Source organism: Rhinatrema bivittatum, chromosome 9, assembly GCF_901001135.1.
Source record: "Rhinatrema bivittatum chromosome 9, aRhiBiv1.1, whole genome shotgun sequence".
Taxonomy (NCBI): domain Eukaryota; kingdom Metazoa; phylum Chordata; class Amphibia; order Gymnophiona; family Rhinatrematidae; genus Rhinatrema; species Rhinatrema bivittatum.
Window position 1 is genome coordinate 211,674,711 of NC_042623.1, and position 22,702 is coordinate 211,697,412.

The 22,702-nt window shown below is 40.8% G+C and overlaps 1 protein-coding gene across 7 annotated transcripts in view; it reads left to right on the forward strand.

Annotated features, from left to right (window-relative positions):
* The window catches only part of TSC22D2 (TSC22 domain family member 2), a 153,804-nt gene that overhangs the window by 85,386 nt on the left and 45,716 nt on the right, over window positions 1-22,702 (forward strand). The window contains exon 3 of one of the 7 annotated variants that reach the window (XR_003858649.1): window positions 94-240. The exons of the other annotated variants lie outside the window; for them this stretch is intronic. The gene's annotated coding sequence lies outside the window, so the exon portion shown is untranslated. The remainder of the gene's footprint in view (window positions 1-93; window positions 241-22,702) is intronic. 7 annotated transcript variants of the gene reach the window in all.

Sequence of the window (22,702 nt, forward strand, 5' to 3'; positions counted from 1 at the left end):
ATTGTTTTGCTTTGTTTAATTCTACAAATTAAATAAAATATAGTTAAAAACATTATTACTTAAAAGTAATGCTGTACTAGAACTTTTTTTTAGAGAGCAGCATCGGAGGAGGAATGTGACATAAAATTGATCGAATGGAGAATGTCTAAAGTTGTGATGCCCTCATATGGTTGGAGGGTTATTCTAGCCACTAAGAACTGAATGTTGCCCACAAGGGTGTCTCATCAGATGAAAAAATTGGTAAGACACACTGGATTAGCTTTTGTTTTCTGCATATTATAGTCATTGTTTCATATGTGTTCGGTTCATGACAAGTAGGTTTTTTAGCATCTGACTGTGAGCCAACAATCCTTTGCCTGCCTTTATAGGTAAATACACACTTTATATATTAGATATACAATTGTGTTTTGTACTGCAAGGTAAATATTTTTTTAATTACACTGAAGGTAGTAAAAACACTAGTCGGTTTATGCTGTTCATCTCCAAAACGCAAAATTCAAAAAAATTGCTGTGATTCCTTGTGTGTTCATGCCTGAGGAACATTTCCTTCATAAATGTTGCAGAATTGTAAAAATGAAGATGAATGATGACAAAACTTAAAATTCCTAGTATACCACGCCATTTTTTTAAATGTTATTTTTAATCATCATAACCTTTAAAATCAAGAACATTTCTTACACGGAACCAAACACTAAAGAATTAAAACAAGAAAAACATTGATAGCATACATCGAAAGAAATTACCAATATTCAGTACTAAACCAGTCCACAAATGAGGGGGCAAGATCCTCAAATCCTGAGTAATTTTATAAAAGAAAAAAATGGAAAAACACAGAACACAAGATGACGTCTTAATTCAGGACATTAGGAGGAAGTTGCAGGGGAATTGAGTCTCCCATTTATTTTATTTATTTTTAGTAAAGGTAAGTTGGGAGGGGGGGGGTCATTAAAAATATATGACAGTGATAAGGGAAGTAAGCCAAAAAAACCACAGTTTGAACAAATCTAGACTTTTTAAGAGAAGAAATTGCTTATGCTTCCTCTGAACCACTTCATTTTTTAAGAAATCTGCAGACTGTTTATTGGCAATACCTTTAAGTGAGGTCAAGGTAAATAAAGGAGTTCAACAAATTCCTTTTTTCCTTATTTTCCTGTCAGACCAGTCCAGATGCATGAATATGTGCTATCTTGCTAGCAAATGGAGACGGAGGAAAAGGAATTCCTCTGTTGCTTCCTGCATAAGGGCTGGGGCAGCCAAGAAGCCTGTTTCCAGCAGATGACATGTCTGAACTTGTGCAGCAGGCTAAGGTTTTCTGAGGATTTGCGGGTTAAAGGCCTTTCAGTCTGTTCTCCTTGGTGAGGTTGGGGACTGGGTCCAGTACTTCCACCAGGTGATGATGCCCATTGGTACCTGCTCTTTGGAGAAGGGTTCTCTACTCCAGTCCTGCAGTCAGTGCATATACCAGGGGCACTGCTTCCCACCACCATGAGTGGGTTGGCGGTTGTGGCATGTTTCCACAGGCACCAATTTTGACAGCTAGGTGTGGCAAAAAAGCATCTAGGTGTGGCAGCTAGGTGTGGCAAAAAAGCAGCTAGGTGTGGCAAAAAAGCAGCTAGGTGTGGCAAAACAGCAAAACTTAAAAAAAAAAAAAAGGGGGGGGAGGGGAGTGGCCTCGGTGTCTGAATCCTCCTCTCAGTACTCTCCTTTGGGCTCTTCTGAGGGTGGAGCAGTGAATAACTCAGTCACAGTTCACATATCAGGTGTCTTCCCTCTCTCCAAAGTATGGCCAGGCATTGTGCAGGCTGTGGGAACTTGTGCTGGTGCAGCATGATGGGTGTTTTTTGTTTGGCGTAGGATGGATGCATTACTGGGCTCATGCACCTAACATCACGGAACCGGCACAAACGTAAAGTTAGTCACATCACCACTATGGGACTTGGAGCCTGAATCTGGGGACTGTGTGTTGAGGTGGCGGTGGGCCCGTTCCCTCTCCTGAATCTTCAGTGGTGGGAGAAGTGGCTTTTTTTTTTTTTTTTTTACTACTTTAGTCCACCAGAGTTGGCTTTACAGGTTTCTTCGTGCTGCTGGCAACTTCCATCTGTTCTGCAGGGCCCCTCCTTTCTCGGGGGATGGATTCTCTTCCCTGTTTTCTAACTCCAAATTTTATCCTACTGGTTCATGAGGCATTTTCCAGGGGGTGTACCCCTCTTTTCCCAGATTCCAGATGCAGGTACTGCCCCTGTTCCCCTTACCCCCCTCCTGAAGCCCAGGTGGGAATGAGAGAGAAAGCAGAATGAAGGATTCTTTGGCAGCCCACTCAGTTCAATTTTGGGGAAGGAGCAGAATATTGATGTCTCAGGGGACAAGGCGGTAGAATAACAGGAGATTCCTTACATGGAAGGAGAGGATTCCTCAGTGGTCAGACTTTTTAAGAAAGAGGAGTTGTCAGTCATGATAGCACAGGCCATGGCATTGCTGAAAATATTAGAGAATCTGGTGGGGGAATCCAGATCCTCAGGAAACATAAGAACATAAGAAATTGCCATGCTGGCTCAGTCCATCAAGCCCAGGATCCTGTTTCCAACAGAGGCCAAACCTGGCAACTACCCAAACACCAAGAAGATCCCATTCTACTGATGCAATTAATAGCAGCGACTAGTCACTAAGTAAACTTGATTAATAGCAGTTAATGGACTTCTCCTCCAAGAACTTATCCAAACCTTTTTTGAACCCAGCTGCACTAACTGTACTAACCACATCCTCTGGCAACAAATTCCAGAGCTTGCTTGTGCGTTGAGTGAAAAAGAATTTTCTCCGATTAGTCTTAAATGTGCTACTTGCTAACTTCATGGAGTGCCCCCTAGTCCTTCTATTATCTGAAAGAGTACATAACCGATTCACATCTACTCATTCTAGACCTCTCATGATTTTAAAGACCTCTATCATATCCCCCCTCAACCGTCTCTTCTCCAAGCTGGACAGCCCTAACCTCTTCAGCCTTTCCTCAAAGGGGAGCTGTTCCATCCCCTTTATCATTTTGGTTGCCTTTCTCTGTATCTTCTCCATTGCAACTATCTTTTTTTGAGATGCGGCAACCAGAATTGTACACAGAATTCAAGGTGCGGTCTCACCATGGAGCGATTATAGAGGCAGTATGACATTTTCTGTTTTATTAACCATTCCCTTCCTAATAATTCCTAACAATTTCTTCTGCTTTTTTGACTACTGCAGCACACTGAGCCGATGATTTCAAAGTATTATCCACTATGATGCCTAGATCTTTTTCCTGGGTGGTAGTTCCTAATATGGAACCTAACATCGTGTAAGTACAGCAAGGGTTATTTTTCCCTATGTGCAACACCTTGCACTTGTCCACATTAAATTTCATCTGCCCAATCTTCCAGACTTGGAAGGTCCTCCGGTAATGTATCACAATCCGCTTGTGATTTAAGTACTCTGAATAATTTTGTATCATCCGCAAATTTGATAACCTCACTCGTCGTATTCCTTTCCAGATCATTTAAATATATATTGAAAGGCACCGGTCCAAGTACAGATCCCTGAGGCACCCTATTTTAGTGGATATACAGACCTTACCCCACCACCAGACTATAAGGGACAGGACATTGGCTGAGTGGGAGAAGCCCGATACAGCCTTTTAGGGAAGGCTGTTGGAAAGCTTTATCCCCCGCCTAGACAGAAGAAAGAATCCGTTGAGGCTCCCTAAGGTGGATGCCCTGGTCTCAGAAGTAACCCAAAAATCCATGATTTCAGTGGAGGGGAGTATGGCACTTAGGGATGCTCAGGATAGGAAGATTGAGTCCCCTTTGAAAAAGTCTTTTATGATATCCAGTCTGAGTGCAGTGGCTATGTGCCTCGGGTTCTTCTGCATTAGGTTCAGCAGCTGCCTGAAGGGCCTCCCAAGGAATGAGTTGGTTTCGAGTCTCAAAGTAGTAGCTGACTTAGAATCAGGGACCACTTTTCTGGCTGATTCCTTGTGTATCTTGATTCAAGCATCGACAAAGAATATGGCTGTAGCTATCACAGCCCAGTTGTTGTGGTTCTACCATTGGGTGTGGACAGAATTAGAAATGTCTATGCTCTAAAAAAATTTTTCTCAGATTTCCTACGTTTTTATAGCGTTTCCTTGCCTGTCTATTGAGGTCACTTCATTTGCCACATATCTGCATAGAAAATCTGTGGTCAGACGTAGCAGTAAGAGAGGGGAATCCCTCACTTTCCTGTACTTGAGGTTTACCACCAAATTCCTATCAGGAAATGTCACCAAAGATTTATCATTTTTGGCAGTGTTATCAGTTCCAGGCACTTTCTTTTGGTCTAGCTATAGCCTCAGGACTTTCTCCAAGATCATGGTGGATGTGGCAGTCTTTCTGTACAAAGAAGGAATCCTAGTGCATTCTTATTTAGACAACTTGGCTGTTCAGGGCCAGTTCAGAACAGGAGTGTTTGTCCATGGCTATTGTTACTGAAATCCTTGGACTGGGTAATGAATCTTACTAAGTCATTCTGTGCCCTCCTAGTCCCTGGAGTATTTGAGAGCCAGGGTGGGCAAAGTTGTTCATGACCGAGAACAGAATTCCCAAGTTACACTTCCATATCCAGGTCCTTTTGACTTTCAGACCACCCTGGATGCAGTTTTAACTTCAAGTTTTGAGATTCAATGTGGCAGCCCTGGATCGAATTCCCTGTATGAGAAATCAGATGCACCTGCTTCATCTGGCACTCCTCATGAGACGGTTTCCACAGAATTATGATATGGCCCCTCCCCTCCTGGGGCCAGCAGGGGGCGAGGGGGGAGAGTCTGTCCTGTAGGTTTCCACAGAGCTTGGATCTGGAGCCTCCTTCCTGGGTCATGCTAATTCAGTTGCAAGTCTGGTAAGATGGAATGGATATTATTCAAGAGCTGGTAACTCAAGATGTTTAAAGGCAGTCAGAGATGACCTACTCCATAAGCAGGCTGGAGACCAGAGTTATCAGGCTAGATCTCCAGCATTTCCTCCCAATAGTTTAAAGGCAGCAGTCCAAGTCTCTTTCACAATGCCATATCAGTGTATGTGAAAAGTCAAGGGAGCTCCAGGAGTCCTCAGGAAGCAAACATTCTGATAGCATAAGCAGAGTAGTTGCCAACAGACTCAATTTGTTTTCAGCTCCAACCCAAAGAGATAATTAAAACTAAATACTACAACAAAGACACCACATGTTATATATGTTATCTGCGAATGGGTGTCAGCAAGCCTGGAAAGTTGTCTCTTAAAGACTTGTCAAGTGTATAAAACTTTCTTGGCTTGCTGACACACGTGGCCAATGAGGTGCGTTTGTAGTAGTAGTATCTTTTTTTTTCCTCACTTTGAGATGGGGTTGGATAGTTCTTGAGAGAGTGTTTACATTATCTTCTCTATTGTTTGTCCATTTTTCTCAGGACAGGTTGATCCAGTCCTGGTTTTAGCCCACTGCATGCATGACCTTGTAGTTCAGGTTTTCTGTTGATTTTTCTTAAAGCAGGATCACAGGTTCATGCGGGTGGAAAGGTAAAACCAGGACTGGATTAGCTAGTTGGCAAACCTAGGGCAGAAAAGCATCTATGGATCCTGTCGGCAGTGCATATTGCAAGCTTGGAAATCATCCAGGTAGACTTTAAAGTGGACACACATTAGACCCAAGGTGTGGGAATTAGTTGACTTGGTGTTTAGCCCTGATCATGGGCAGATGGGACATCATCCCTTAGGTAGACTTAATAGTAACCCAGCAGCACACCAAAGCAGTAGGATTCTTGCATAACATAGTAACAGCACTGACTGCAGATAAAGACCAAATGGTCCATCCAGTCTTCCCAGCAAGTGGCTTATGATAGCAACTGCCATGCTATACAGGTTACCCCATGCATTCTGTTAATGGTAGTAACTGCTGTGCCATACAGGTTACTCCCATGTGTTATGTTAAAGGTAGCAACTGCCACTCTGTGCTTCAGTTGCAGGAGGGAGATAGGTTAGAATGGGTGCTCTGACCTAGCCATGGCCTCTTTCTGTATGTTTTTGCTGTGACAACTGATAGGTTGCATTCTTTAGAGAAGTGTGGATCACCCAAGCCTGGTGATATTGATGACCAGACAGCTTTGGTAAACCTATATGAAGAGAATAAGGGGGTAGGGAACCCCACTGTAGCCTACCCTATCAGGGATAATTTTTCATGAAAGATCGATCTCTATTTTCTTTTATGGCCTGGCCTTTAAAAGAGAGAAATGGTGTAAGAGAGGCTACTTGGAAGTAATTGCCATGTCCTTGAGTTTTTGGAGGAAGTTGACCTTCGCTGGCCTTTATCAAAGAGTGTGAAGACATATCTTTCGTCCTTTACAGTATTTTACCTTGTACATCTATTCCACGCGTACCCATCCTGATGGGTCTAGAAAAGGACATGGCTCTTAATTTTCCTAGGGTTTAGATAGCAACCTTAGATCACTATAGGGAGCAAGTTCTAGGGGAAGTTGGTGGTGGCTCAACTGAACATAGTTTATTTTCCTCTAGGGAGTTAAATGTGTGGCCTCCTTGGAACCTCAGCTTGGTCCTTAGAACTTTGGTCTCTTCTCTGTCTGATCCCATGAGGTGGGAGACACTCAAGGATTTGATGCTCAAGATGATTTTTCTAGTGGCCATTTTCTCGGCCCAGTGTATTTCATAGAATCTGCACGAAAGTCCCGTATCTATCTTGATTTATGAAAGGAAAAGTTATCGTGCCCTTTCTTCCTGAAATCATCTTTTGTATGTAAATCAGACCTTTTCTCTTCCAATTTTCTTGTAGTCTGGTGCTAAAGATCTGCACAGTTTGGATATTCATGGGATGTTGGGATTCTTGACGGTCACTAATCTGTTTTAGCATCCTTATTGGTGGCTCACAGAAGGGTGAGATGGCATCAAAATCCTCCTCCAATTGGCAATCAGCTCAGCATACATCTGCAAGGGCTTTCCAGTTCTGCAGGGCTTGAGGACACACTCCACAAGGGTACAGGGATGGTTGGAGTACAAGTCTAATCCATGGACAATTTGCAGGGCGGCTACCTGATTTTTCTTGCATTTTTCTCAAGAGGCTATCAATTGTTTGTGCAGACCAGGGTAGACTCTGCCTTGGCTAGAGCAACATTGGCTTCTTCCTATTCATCTTGAAACAGGTGTGGGTATGTCCTATGCATCTGGACTGGTCTGGCAGGATAAGGAAAGAAGAAATGTTCAATCTTACCCATAAACTTATTTTCCTTCAGTCCTGCCAGACCAGTCAGGACTAATCTCGAAAAGGGAACTGTGTGGAGAAAGGAGCTGCGAGGTTCTATTTTCATATTTGTTCCATATTTTAGTGTTAGACTGGAATTTCTGCTCACCCAGGAGTAAATCTCTGCAAAGAGTTGGATATCCTCTTAAGTTGGTTAGAAACTTTATGGGAATTGATAATCTGGGCTTTAGCTTTGACACAGGATTACTGGGAGGCTTCCTGTCTACCAGTTTTATGTAGAACGTGCATAGCTATGTGTCCGGACTTATCTAGCAGGATTCAAGCAAAGGAAATTTACAGGTAATACATTTCTCATATCTTCTAGGTTTTTTTCTTTCTGGTTTTACTTTAGTTATTTACTTTTAGTTCTCCTCTCCCTATGTATTGTGTGGATTCTTTCTTCTGATTTCTGGTATTAAGTAGAATTGAAAGAAACCATTTGGTGATTCAGTGGGTGGCATAGGTTGAGAATCAGTAATTAAGAGAACCTAATCATTTAACAGATTTAGTGCCTGATTTTACTTTTTCCCATTCTATGCCCGTGGGGAGGGAATCTTGTAAATCAGGCCCTTGAATAGCTAAAAGTTTTTCCTTCAAGTTCTGGTACTGTGATGGCCCATTATCATTTTTTTTTTTTTTTTGCTCATCTGTATTAGTGTTTTATGTCTTCAGTACACCACCTGAACCACAATAGACTATCATATTAAGCTTCATCAGTAGAATATATTAAAATACTTCAACAGCCTTCGGCCTTATAAATAATCATTGGTCTCTTTTCTTTGTATTTGTCTTTTTGCAGATAAAAGTCAATTAATTGTGTAATATACTGTTCAAAGAATGTCATGACTTATCTTATTAAATGTACTCCCTCGGTGGATTCTCTTTTCATTATAAACTTCTATGCACATAATATTCCTAACATCACTCAGTGTGAATCACTGTTCAGTCCTTCACCAACATGAAACACTCTTTAAACCTCTGCCGACATGGGTCCGTGTTTCGAACTGTCGTTCTTCATCAGGGCAATATTAACCCAATCGGTCTATAAAGAAGAAACCACATATGTGCAGTAAAAGAGTAAATATTTCAGCTAATGTCCAAAATACTCACTGTAGTGACTGCATTCAATCAGGGAATGACATCTGAAGCCAAGTGTAAAGTAACTGATTTATAGAACCAGATCTGTCATTCAAACTACGTCATCCAGATCGAACTCCTTGCTGTGAAGTGTAACGGGTTACATCAGTCTCGCTATTCAAACCATTGGGAGATACTGTATCAAGATGAGATCCAATGTTGTTCCCTATAACTAAGCTGATATAGGAAGTCACCCCCTCGTGGATTTTTCTGCACTTTCTCAATTACTCTCCATCTTTAATTCTGAAAACAGATGAGTAATCCACACAGTGCTCTACCATAGGTGCTTGTAATTTGTCCATAGTAATACAGCTACAGTGTTCAATAATACACTTGCTAATAGGACGCAATGTAAGTCCAATGTATTTCTTATTACATGGACAAATTATCATGTATATCATATTCGACATCTTACAATCTGTATAACTTCATGCTGAATATAGTCTCCCATTAGGTCCAGTCAGTACTTGTCCACATACAGAACAATCTCCATAACTCAGATGCCCCTTCAAAGGAAATGTTTTGTGGGCTTCAATTATTGCACGTCCAGTAACCAGGAATGTACCACATAGTCCTTTACATTCTTCCCACATTTATATGCAATCAAAGGCTTCCTTTGAAAAATTGGATAACACTGCAATAAGGGCTGGTATTTAAATATCAATGATGCCATGGCTCCTGCCTTCGCCGTATACTTTAAAACACAAACCATAATGTTTTCTTCCTCCTTCGGGTGATCCAGTAAGGCCAGTTCTTAAGGCTCAAATGCCTTTGTTCATCACTTCAAGATTTTTTTAGTTCAGTCTGATAATTTATATAGGCGACTATTAATTTGAAGATATCCTAATAAGATCATTAACACATTTAAAAGGGCTCTTTATGCTGAAAGATGTTAGCTACCATTGGAGCCTAGTATGACTGTCTATTTTTTTTATTTTTTTTATATACACTAAATTGTGGTTCAGGTGGTGTATTGAAGGCTTTATTGGTTTCCACCTACACTATTCAAATTGTTCAGGATATTTTATTTTTGTGTTTTATATGTAACATTTATTTCCTCTTCATTTATATTGCCGATTTATCTTCTGTAACTAAGTAATGTAAAAAACTACTGCATTTTTAAAAAGTAGTGCCAGAGCTCTGCCAAACAAAACAAAATTGAAGTGCCACTTTATTAGCCAGATGCCATGACTTAATATAGTAGTAATCTAGTCCTTGGCATTGTGCTTATTCAAGTTCTATCTCCATTTAAACAAGATAGTCTCCCTGCATGGCTAAGAGGTCATCTTGACACAAGTGCCAAATTACCAGCAAAGAGCATAACATGTTTTCCAGCTAGAAAGATATATACAGTAGGCCAAAACTGCAATGCCACCTCTAGAGTCACCATTATAACCATCACCTCCAGAGTGAAAAGTGCAAGGAAATAGTGGTAAAATCCACTCTATGTGCTCTAATTTTGTCAGTGACCTAAATCACTACTAACTTTTGAAGTAGTGGAAACTTTCAGAAGTGGCTCTAAATCAATCCTCTTAGCTGAATAAAGAGAAACTAATAGCTGAGACTTGAACACCATCCTTGCTTCCTTGGCTTAACTGGAGAAGGTTATTCTCTTGCCTACAGTGGAATGCCCTTCTGTATTTGGTAGCTGTATTAACTGCACGTACTGCGTTCAGTTTATTTGCTTTGTGTTGAAACTGATCTGCGTAGCACAGGAGTAGCCAACTCCATCCAGTTAGGGCCGCTAACAGGGTCTAGTTTTCAGGATATTCAATATCAATATTGATGAGGTTTATTTGCATTCATTGCCTCCATTGTATGCAGATATCTCATACATATTCATTGGATATCCTGAAAACCAGACCTGTTTGTAGAGCTTGAGGACTGGAGTTACCCACCCCTGGAGTGTCAAATCACTAAAATAGAGGGCCAGGAATGGGTGGTAACAGGCCAAAAAGGATAGCCTTATATAGCAATGCAGGGTTCTCAAACTAGTCCTTGGGCAAGCCTAGCCAGTTTGGTTTTCAGGATATCTACAATGAATATGCATGAGGTAGATTGTGTGCATCAGTGGCAATACATGTAAATCTACCTCATGTATATTCATTGTGGATATCCTAAAAACCAAACTGACTTAGTCTATCCAAAGAACCACTGTAGCAATATATAAAATGACACAAAAAAAGGCAAAAATTGAACCACTGAAAATGAAATAAGGGCATGAGTTTATTAAAAAAAAATTAAACATATAAAGAACAGAATGACTAGATGACAATGTACTAGAGTTCATTTTATTAATCCCTAGTCCCAGGGGTAAGCAACTCTGATCTTCAAGTGTCATAAGCTGGTTGGGTTTTCAGGATATCCACACTGAACATGGATATATATTTATGGCTATTCAACATGTTTATCCTGAAAACCAGACTGGCTCGTGGCACTCAAGGACCAGAGTTGCCACCCCTGCCCTAGTCTCTCCTTAATTCCCCATATCCTTTCAGATGTCTTATTTACCTATAATAATGCAAGTGTCTAAGTCTGATTTGCTACAAATGTACTGTGTATTTTTTTTCTCCTTTCTCTGCTTTTGTGGGGTTTCTGTTTCTATCCAGTTAAGCTATTAAAAACAGCCTTTTGGTATTTTGAGTGATCCTTCTGATTACTAATTTGCATTGTGAGTTGAGCTGTTGGAGGATTTTACAGCCTCTCTCTCTTTCAGAATTTGTCACTATTAAAGGAAAATGATAGAATACTTAACTCCAACAGGCTAGAGAATTGAAGTTGATATTTTTACCAGGAGATCGTCATACACCTGAAATTTCTGTGACTGAGTGGTCAGGAGAATTGGATCAGGGACAAATGCCAAATACGGTATACCTATGCATTTCATGCATTTAAGGTACCTCTACAGAATAAGCATAAACAAGCTGTGCAGCCTAAAAGTGGGTCTTGGGGTGGTAAACTGGATTAAAATCTAGTTTATTGATAACCCATAGAAGATAATAGTAAATGGAATTCCCTCCAAAGAAAAGGGATTACCAGTGGAGTTCCTCAGGAATCAAGCTGGGATCCAGTTCTCAACTGTTTTTATGTGATATTACAAAGAAGTTAGGTAAGGTTTGCTTTTTTGCAGATACTAAGGTCTGCAGCAGTGTGGATACTCTAGATGGGGTTTTTTTTCTACATCTAGAGAGCTCAACGTGGACAAGGGTTTGCTAGTTAAAAATAAATGTAAAGAAAAAAGTGCACAGTAGAGCATTTGAGTGCAGAAATCTGAGACCAGTACGTGATTGAGGTGGAAGTACTAAACTATAAAACATCCAATCATATACAAATGATCTCAAGGTTCAAAACAGTACAGCAAAGCAGAGGTGAGAGCAGAGGGATGCTAATAAGAAGTACTGTCAATAGATTGATGGTATTCTACCGTAATGCCTTTAAAATCATTGGTGAGGCGACATTTGGAATGTTGTCCAATCTGGAGGCCACATCTCTAAAAGGATATAGACAAGCTTTTCAGAGAGGCTGCTATGATTCTCTACCCTAAGAAGTAAGAATTAAGGCTTTAAATGTGCAGATCCCAGTGGAGGAGGGGATTATAATAGACATTGAAATATTTCAAAACCATGTTTTACAGTGGAAAGGAAGCTCTAGAAAGAGGGCATAATATGGGAGTAGGGTGAGGAATGCGATTAAATAAATACTTCCACAGAAAGGAGGCAAAAATGGTAAGAATTCAACAAAGCATGGGGATAAGCTCAGAGGATCCTTAGTTATGAAGGTAGAACTTAGGAGGAGCAGGCAGACGAGATGGGCCTTACTTTCTTTAATCTGCCATTGTAGTTTGTTTTCTTGAAGTATGGCTACTAGATGCCATAGCATGCCAAAGAAACATTCTTACAGCAGCTGTTAATTTTTCAAGTGACCACATGACAGCCTCTAAACTTGTGAAGAAAATAATATCTTGTTCCTAATGCCATTGGTTTACACTAGACCATGGTGCTGTGATATTTTCAGTTGGTAGGATTACACTCAGAAGTCCTCCTGCCCACATTGTGCTTAAAGCTTTGGATCATACTGTTTCTAAAATTCTTTGAAAACAAGAGGCCTGCACACAAGCTAGAACAATTTCAGTAATAGCATTTATGCTGTCTGCTGCTGAATATTACCCATGCTAGAATTAATAAGGAAATTGAAGCACATGCTCACTTGAGGGACAGAAAAAACAAGCATGGATGTTTCATTTTAAACATCCCAGAAAGACATTTCAGTGCTATGAAAAAGTTCTGATTTATGTACAAAAATGAGAATTGAAACTTAAGTGACAAAGACTGAAGGGAGAATAACAACTGAGGAAGACAAAAAATGGGCCAAACTATAGAACAAAAAAGCACATGAAACGACATTTTCAACAAAATTCTGGGATCAGAAGAAGCACTTGTATAGTCTGCTAGCTAAGACAAGTGGTGATATTCTGCCAAAATATTCTGGGGAAGGCTGCATAATATCTTACAACAGCACAGAAAATTGTATTTGTTTTGTTGTCTTAAACTGTAATCCTGTTTAAGGAGAGGCACATAAATTACTGCAAATCAGGAATGTTTTATGTGGAAATTCTTAGGTTAGATAAATCCTTTTTGTTTTCTTAAATTTGTTTGAATTGTCTGATTTTCAATATCCACATTTCTTTCCCTTCTAAAGTGGTTGTTTACTTGCTGTTGTGACCTTTTCTCTCACTTGGAAGCATTTTTACTAAAATACCTAGACATCTGGTTGGGAACCAAATGACAGAAGTTTTGATTTAAACTCAGCTTTTACATTACTTTTACGCAGCATCTGCATGCAGAATGTTTAGTCAGTGTCAGTGTTGGTGAGAAACCTGTGGCTATAGATTTTTGATGCATGAAATTGAAAAAATGTTTCAGAAATGGTTATCAATCCAAAGTTTTGGCCATCTTAGAAACCTCAAATCACCCTTTTTGTGCAGTCATTAAATCTCAAATGGCTCTCTGTAATATAAGATTTAAGCCTTCTTTTAATCATTTTAAAAATAAAATGCATCAATAGATTTGAGATTACTGTGTGATGAATATCCAGGATCTATTAATACATTATCAATAGTTTTAATTCACTGTCATCAGATAGTACTTTTTTTTTTAATGCTGATCTGACTAGATGTACATACTCAGTGTAAACAGTTTGTTCTTAGATTCATTTTTAATTGCTCACACTTCATTTTACATCTACTTAATGTATTAACATAGTGGTGGATAGCAGCAAATAACTAATCAGTATATTTTTTCCCAGTTATTTAACCATTCTGCTAAGGAGATATCCCTGCGGCCAGCCTTAGAGAGTGACCCACCTGTAGGATATCTGTTCTTATGCAAGACAGTTTTTGTTGCTTCCCTCCATTGTACTTTTCCCTTATTGATAGCTGAGAATGCAAGATCTCCATATTAGTTTATCACATGTGATAAAATAGCATAAGAGATGATGGCTAACTTGAATTGACCCACCCTGTTTGTTCAGGTGTTCCCTTCTACATTGCACAAGGAGACAGTCCAGCTATATCAGTCATACAAACTTGACAGTCTGCAGGATATCACTCATTTGTCTTCCTTAAACTACCACTCTGAATAGATGAGTATCCATGTTCTATATTTAAACCAGTACTGGGCCCTTCCCTTGTGTCTTTAAACCAGCAGCTCAACCTTGTTTCTGCTACAGCCTTTTACACCTGTCTGTGCTGTACACTGGTATCACTTTAGGGTCCTAATTGTAAGTGACAAATGTTTTAGAATAATGGATGATGATCTAGAAAGTCATATGATGTAATGAATTCATGCAAAATATAAATTTATTAAAGGCTTGTCAGTCTCACTATTGTCTGTGGCCACCAGGTGCACTGTTCTCACAATATGCTCTGATTGCAAAGCCCTCTCTCAGGCACACACATACACACTTTACTATTAATACACTAAAAATATTCCTTGTCCAATTTTGTTTGGTTTTGAAAATGTACATCAGTTATGAATCAGGCAACCCGAGCAATATTGGGAGCTGTTTGCTAATATGCTTTGTCTACAAATCCCTGACTCTCAGGCTCCCATGCACAGGCAGTATATGCAAACATATAAGGCATAGTCTTCCTGCACCACTATATCCCTTCTTCAGACATCATGGGATGAGAACTCCTGAAGCCATCCTGCAGGCCTCATGCTTTGGTATCAGAAGCCCTGATTGCTTGAGTGTGAGCCCTGAGTGGGTGGATTGTGACTCTGTTAAGAGGAAACAGTAAGACTAAATGGTCAGTTCTTTCAATGGAGAACAGTAAATAGTGTAGTGCCCCAGAGATCTGTACTGGAACCAATGCTTTTTAATCTTCCTCTGTAACAATTACTATTTAGCACGCTCTATAGCTAGGCAACGAAATGTCAAATATACTGTCAGTGTAGTTTATAGAGAGGCTTCCTAAGTGTCTATATGCTTTAATTACTTAAAATAAAACAATATTGATCGTTTTCACTTTTTTGTTCAGTTTTAAAATTTATAGCTGTTTTGGACCAGATTATCTGAGCAACAGTGGGCAGTTTTGCTAGTATTTTATATACACTAAGACACAATCTAGGAACTTGAATATGAACCCTTCCTGTAATCTGAAATTTCTCCAATCTGTGGGATGCTACCTAATTGTGATCTAAGGTCAAAAAGATCCCTGAAATGCAGGGTAAAAAAACCCTTTAATTCAATAAAACCCTAAGGTTGTAGATAGTAGTATTTATAATCCTACTGATTTGGTGTGAGTTTTGTCAGTTATGACCTGAAAACTTTTTGGGTTTGTCTCAAAAATCTGTAGTTTCTATTCAGTCTTGTTGGAATTCATTTCAGCATTATCTATATTAACATCTACCTGTCAGTCCAATTTGATTCAGCAATGTGCTGCATTGCAGCAGTAATTTCCATGAGCATCCGTACAGAGTAGAACCATGAACCTGGTTATTACAGGTATTGTGTGAACAGCAATATTGTCAATATGAACATATCAATACACTTAGCCTGTCATTCAGGAAAGACTAAGGTATTGGCTAGCTCTTGCTGTTGTGACTGGAAGCAGTATAGACCCTTGACTATCATGGCTTACTCTTCCCAACAGTCAGGATAGCAGATGCTATGTACAACCTTTTGACCTTTCTTGGTGAACAGGTTATGTCTCTATTCATAGCAATATTATATTACTGTGGATCCATAAAGTCAAGAGGCCGCCAATGAAGAGTGGGTGACTCGCCAGAATGATGGCTACTGCCTGGAGACAATACCCTTAGTCAATAAACATACACATGGTTACTGTGACTCCAACATCACTCTAAGATTCAACAGCAAGAGGAAATGTGGAAAAAAGGATTTGCACTCACAAAGACGGGAGTAGCTGGCTTGTTACGGCGGTTACTACCCCAAACCAAATATCCAAATTACTACCTCCACCTTCCTCTATTCCTGATGCCTTTCAACTAGCTTGATCACTCCATTCTTATACTTCACTTTCAATGCATATCCAGCATAGTTCTCTGCTTCAACAGCAGGGGAAAAGAAAAACTGTTACTTCACACATCCAGCAGAGCTCTCTGCTTAAACGGCAGGGGAGAAGAAAAAAGGGTTCGCACTCACAAAGCGGGGAGTAGCTGGCTTGTTACGGCGGTTACTACCCCAAACCAAATGTACCTGATACTTCACTCTCGACGCATATCCAGCATGGCTCTCTACTTCAACGGCATCGGAGAAAGACTGATACATCACGAATTTCCAGCATAGCTCTCTGCTTCAACGGCAGGGGAAAAGAAAAACTGATACTTCACGCATATCCAGCATAACTTCAACGGCAGGGGAGAAGAAAAAAGGATTCACACTCACAAAGCGGGGAGTAGCTGGCTTGTCACGGCGGTTACTACCCCAAACCAAATGTGCCTGATACTTCACTTTCGATGCATATCCAGCATAGCTCTCTGCTTCAATGGCAGGGGAGAAGATAAACAACCAATAAGGGCTGTATAACATAATCTGGGTAAAAACAAATAAGCATGGGTGTAGCTTGCTTATTGCGGCGGTTACTACTCCTACTACCTCTAACTAATCAAGCTAGATCAGGGGTCGGGAACCCATGGCTCGCGAGCCAGATATGGCTCTTTTGAGGGCTGCATCTGGCTCTCAGACAAGTGTCGCCATACTTCGCGGTTCCCCGCTGACCCAGCTGCTCCCCGGTCCTCCGCCGCCCGGGCTTAAAATGCTGTCAGCCCGGGCGGAACGCGGCAGGACAGCTGGAGTCAGCGGCACCGGCGTGCTCTCTTCTCCTCCCCCCGCGGCCCGGAAGAGGAAGTGGAGAGCATCGGGTGCCTGCGCGGGAAGAAGAGACCACACTAGCGTGGTCTCTTCTTCCGCGCAGGCACCCGATGCTCTCCACTTCCTCTTCCGGGCCGCGGGGGGGAGGAGAAGAGAGCACGCCGACTGGAGTCATCCGGGTGCCTGCGCGGGAGTCATCGGGTGTCAGCCGGGTGCCAGCGCTGGAGTCATCGGGTGCCTGCGCGGGAAGACCCGCGCAGGCACGCTAGTGTCCGACGGGAAGAAGACTGCAGCGCGGCTCGGAGGAAAATGAAAATCTTCAACCGCGGCCGATGGGACTTCGCCTTCGCCTCCGCGAGGGCTGAAAATGAAGGAGGTTAGCGTTGGGAGGTGGCTGCTGCTGCTGCGAGTTCCCGGGGGGGGAAGGGGGAGAGAGAGAGTGAATGAGCGAGCAAGCATGTGTGTTTGAGATCCTGTGTGTGTGAGTGAGAGATTGCATGTATGTGAATGATTGAGAGCCTGTATATGTGAAAGAGAGTATGTCTGTGATTGAGATCCTGCCTGTGAGAGAGAGAGCATGAATGTAAGTTTACCATTGGGACCCTGTATGTGTAAGTTTGTAATTGAAAACCTGTTTGTTTGAAAGAGTATGTGTGTATGATTGAGATCCTTTGTGTGTGAGAGAGATCATGTGTATGTATGATTAAGAGCCTGTGTGTATAAGTAAGAGAGAGATCATGTGTGTCTGACAGCTGGTTTAGGTGATGGAGCATGTGAGTATGTGATTGAGAGCCTGTGTTTAAATGAGAGAGAGGGAGCATGTGAGTATGTGATTGAGAGCCTGTGTTTAAATGAGAGAGAGACCATGTGTGTCTGTGTGTGATTGAGAGCTGATTTAGGTGAGGGAGCATGTGAGTATGTGATTGAGAGCCTGTGTGTAAATGAGAGAAAGAGAGGACATGTTTGTAAGCATGTGAATGAGAGTCTGTGTGTGAGAGAAAAAGACAGCATATATTTATGTGATTGAAAGCCTGTGTGTGTGTAAGCGTGAAAAGATAGACAGCATGTGTGTAAATGTGTAATTAAGAGCCTATATAAGTGAGAGAGAAAAAACATTTGTATGTGAGTGACTGAGAGCATGTGTGTATAGGTGTGTCATTGAGAGCCAGTGTGAGAGAGAGCACTGGTATGTGACTGAGAGAGGAGAAAGTTCCAAGCAAACCACCCCACCTCCTGCTAATTCAGAACAATCTCAGGACACCTGGATATCAAACGTTCCCAGGTATGCAGAGCAAAAAAATTTTTGTATCCTTCTTATTTTTCATTACTGGATCTTTGTGTCTGCTATTTTGAAATATTTTGTTGGTATCTGGAAATGTTTTATATGAGTTTTTAATTATTGGATATTCCACTCATCAGCTGTTTCGAAATATGTTCTTTTTGTTAGTACAGTTTTACTGCTGATGATTTTATATTTCTTGATTTGTTTTATAAGGATGTGTGATGTTTCTTTTTTCCTTTGTTACACTGCATACAGAGACTCTGGCTTGTTGCAGTTTCCAATTCAGTTTTTGTCTGCATGCTTCTTGTTATGCGTTTTGGTCTCTTTATTCTATGTTAGGTGAGGGACAGCACGTGATTCAGGTGAGGTTTTCTGCTGGCGTGTAGTTTCTGTGTAGGACTCTATAGCAGCCTGACTTGGTCCGTTTTCCTAATAGGAGATGTATTGGTGTCTTAAGGCCTGGTGTAATATTTTCAGAGACTTATTGTACTTTAAAAGTGTGATCTTACATAAAATGCACACATTTACTTGTATTTAGTTTTAAACATATTGTATGGCTCTCATGGAATTACATTTTAAAATATGTGGCGTTTATGGCTCTCTCAGCCAAAAAGGTTCCTGACCCCTGAGCTAGATATTTCACTTGGATGCAGCTCCTCCACCGCTCTCTACATTAATGGCGGGGGTGGAAGGGAATTAGAACCAAGAGCTAAGAGAAACAGATAAGTATGGGAGAAGAAATGAGGGAAGCTTGCTGGGCAGACTGGATGGGCCATTTGGTCGTCTTCTGCCGTCATTTCTATGTTTCTATGTTTCTATATTAACATTGACTTTCTGATGCTGATAAAGCCAAGGATTTTCTCAGTTTGGTGACTTATCAAGGGTGGGTCAAGCCTACTATTGGTACCTATTTTCATTGTGATACATCTGTATAAACATCTATGACAACACTATGAGTAACTTAAAATTTTTTAGTAATGATACTGAGTTGTGTATCTGTATTTCTAGTGATGGTGTGCCTGAATGTGCTGACCACCACAGAATCAAGGCAAAATGGTTAATTAGCCCATAGGGGAAAATTCATATGCTTAGCACTGCAGCACTAGACTAATCTGAATGAAATTTAAAATCTGCACAAAGGGCATGAGGAAATTGTATTGAATGAAAGTTGGGGAGTGATTTGGAAGGAGGGCGAGAGTTGGCACCTTATGAAAACAAATGCATGGTGGGGGGGGGGGGGGGGGGAGTTAGCCTTGAGTCAATCTAGAATGTTTTACTTTCTACTTATAAACTGAACAAAGGAGGTATAATTTAATCCAGATATGCATAACCTTCCCAGTTTTCACTTAGTTGTACAATAGATTTAGTTTTTATTAGAGCCTACCTTTGCATTAATCTCTAGATCAGCGTATATGAATAGTTACATGTTCTTTAGTGTTTGAAAAGGGAAAGCAATTATTTAAAAAAATAAATGGCAAAGTTGAATTTCAGCTCTTTTTTTTAGGTCAGTCTGAAAGTAAATATATGCTCTTTAGTTTATTCAAACATTTTTCAAGGGAAGCATTTGAAGTGTCTGCAGTATTTTTCTCTAATGTATTCAAGAACAGACATGGTGAATACAGCATTAAACCTGTTTAATATTTACAGTTTGCAAAGTCAGTTTTGTGTGCTCTAGGAAAATACTTAAATTGCCCTAAAGAGATAGGCGGGGACCAACCCACATGTTTGATTTAATTTTCTCTTGCAAAGATAGTATGGTGTAGTAGAAAGTTTAGGGTAGTCTTGACTTTTTACATTTTACACTATGTATTATGGAGTTAATCTTTGTGTGCTGATAGTTTCCTCAAGAGTTTACAAAGTATGCGCAAAAAAATAAAAATTCATACAAATTTTAAATTCTACAGACTTTGTTCAGATAACAGAACATAATCATTGTCTTTGAATAATTAGTTTATAATGCAGTTCTGAAAAGTTATTACCCTAAGATGCAGGTTTTTTAATTTTTTTGAGCAGTTTTCTTTTCATAAGGTTTGGCCCCTCCCCAGCTCTCTGCCCCTTTTTTGGCTTGAATACCTTCCCTATGCTTGATCTTTCTTCCTTCTCCCCTTGGGTTAATCCCCCAGTTTGCTCACTCACTTCACCCCCCTGGAAGACACACTCTCTGCCCACCCAAGTTCATATGCTGTGCTCCCCAGAAGATGTGAACCCCTCCTCGGTTCTTTATCTGCCTTCACCAGGCTAGACTCCTGGGGAGGAGATACAGAAAGCTTCCCTTACCCCCCATCAAGAACCCCTGGCTATCTCTACCTTTAGAAAGACTTTCAGCTTCCTCCTACCTACTCCCAAGCTTGCGGTCTACCCCTCTCATTCAGGCTCTACCAGACTCCCCGCTGTTCCTTCATTTGACCATGCAGACCAGGCCAGTGCTGCAGACTTGTGTCTTCTGGTCTGCAGAGACCAATGCAGACTCGTCCAACTCATTTCTGGTTTGCATAGGCCAGCCCACCGCTGCTTGTTTCTCACTTCCAGCTGACACATGCTATTCCGTCTTTTCTCTTTCGGCTTGCACGGGCCTCTACTGCTGTTGCTATTGCTTTCTGGTCCACGTGCCTAATTCTGTGGGGCAAACACAGAATTGTGCACTGGAGTGGAATTCTGCGCAAATTCTTCATAATGCAGAGTTCCCACAGGAGTATTTGCAATAGATATTTCACTTTCTAATTTATCTAGATAATCTTATATAGCTGTTATTTCTGTTTAAAACAGTGCTAGCAAGATTGGTTTTGGTAAATTGATAATCAAGATGGCTAAAATCTCCATTTTATTTAATTTCTGATAAATATTAATTTAAAACTTTTAATGCGCCTGTCAGAATTTTAAGACATCAAACTGGCATACAAATCGTAAACACAAACTGCTGAAGTGTGGTTTTAGGTCAGAAGTTTTTTTTGGGGGGTGATGGGTTTAGAAGCTGGTAGTTTCTTCCTATTTTGGGGCTTCCAGCTCATTCAGAACTGGCCCCTTTTTAGTTAACAATGCTTTGTCTTCATTCCCAACTAACAAGGTGTGTTGTCTTGTTTTTATAACTCCTTTCAAAGAATATATTTGGCCAGAGATCAGACTAGCTTCCTTCTGAACCTGTATAGCATGAACTTATTCTGACTAATAGATGTCTCTGAACAATGGCTTGGTATTCCTTTCTCACAGGGGCTATAAGTTTTGCCTCTGGAGCATTTCTGAACAGACGGGAGTAGAAGGGTAGTCTGGGAGTCAAATCCAGGTCTTTTGACTGGCAGTTAAGTACTGTCTCTGAACTACTAGGCTAGTCCAGGTGTAGAAATTGTAAAATGTGGGAAAGAGACCATAATAAAAGATAAATATATTTTTATTACAAAAAGTATAAAAATTGTATTTGGACAAATAAGACATTGGATAAGTAAGCATAGAGAATCCCTGGTGACCAAGAGGTGACAAAGCTGAAGATCAGCTGAAGTCTTTGACATTATGAATTGGCAGACTAGATGGGCAAATGGTCCTTATTTGCGGTTGTATTTTGATGATACAAACATGGTTTGAAGATTGCAATATTGCAAACAACCCATATGTGAAGGAGTGTATATCAAACACCTTAAGACCGGGACCAGGCATTTAGCTTGGTCCAACTTAAGGCACACCCAGAAGGGAATCCTGGTCCCAGTGGATTAAGAGAGCAGGCCCTGGGATGGAGGCAGGCAGATATCCTGCTGAGACAGTGAATGTTGAAAGTCTCTTGATTTATGCTGCTGAGGAAAGCAGGTTGTTTTAGTTATTCTGATTCACTGTGAATAAAGCATTTTCTGGGGAGAAAGGCTGGAGGTCAGAGTGTTCTGTTCTGCAGGCCACTCATACAGCATCACACTGTCCTTCACTTCCTCATGAGCAGAGGCAAGGGGAGAGGTGACTAGGACGAAAAGGTGGAGAAAGGTACAACACAGCTACTGCAGGCTATGAAATGGCTACGGTGGTGCCAGTGGGCTACATCTCCCCAGAAATCAACTGAGTCAGTATCAACTTGTTGATGGTGGCTAGATATGGTCTAGTAAGTCCAAGGGAACCTTGGAGGCCAGATGTGAGGGCCACACTATTTTTGGTAGCTAATTAGACTATCGCAAAGCTTAGTGGGAAAACATGTGGGGGTAGGAGTGGAGGGCTGAGTATGGGATCTTGAATGCTCATCAAAACAGGATGGTAGAGAAATACTGGGTAATCTACAGAATGGCGATTACAACCGTAAATAGTTGTATAGCTTCATTGTGCTTCCAAGAAGGCTAGAAATAGCTGCACAGAATGTCATTAAAACTCAGATATAAATGAGCATGGAAGGCTGCATATTTTGAACAATAGCCTCACTAGTTTGGTGGCTGTGGATTATGAATAAAACTTAGAAAGAAGACATGAACAAATACTCAAGTATTAGATCAAAAATCAAAAAAGATGAGCCCTAAAATGGCCTACCGGTGGAGATGTGGATTGCCAGCACTGTGGTGGTGGTGCTGATGGTTAAGAGGTCAGGTGGAAGATATTGAGAGGAGAAGAATGCGGGGAAGATGGTATTGGTTTAAGTATGGAAATTACTTGTCTACTTTTTGGGCTCATCTACCTAGGATGGTAGAAAACCAGAGGAAGAAT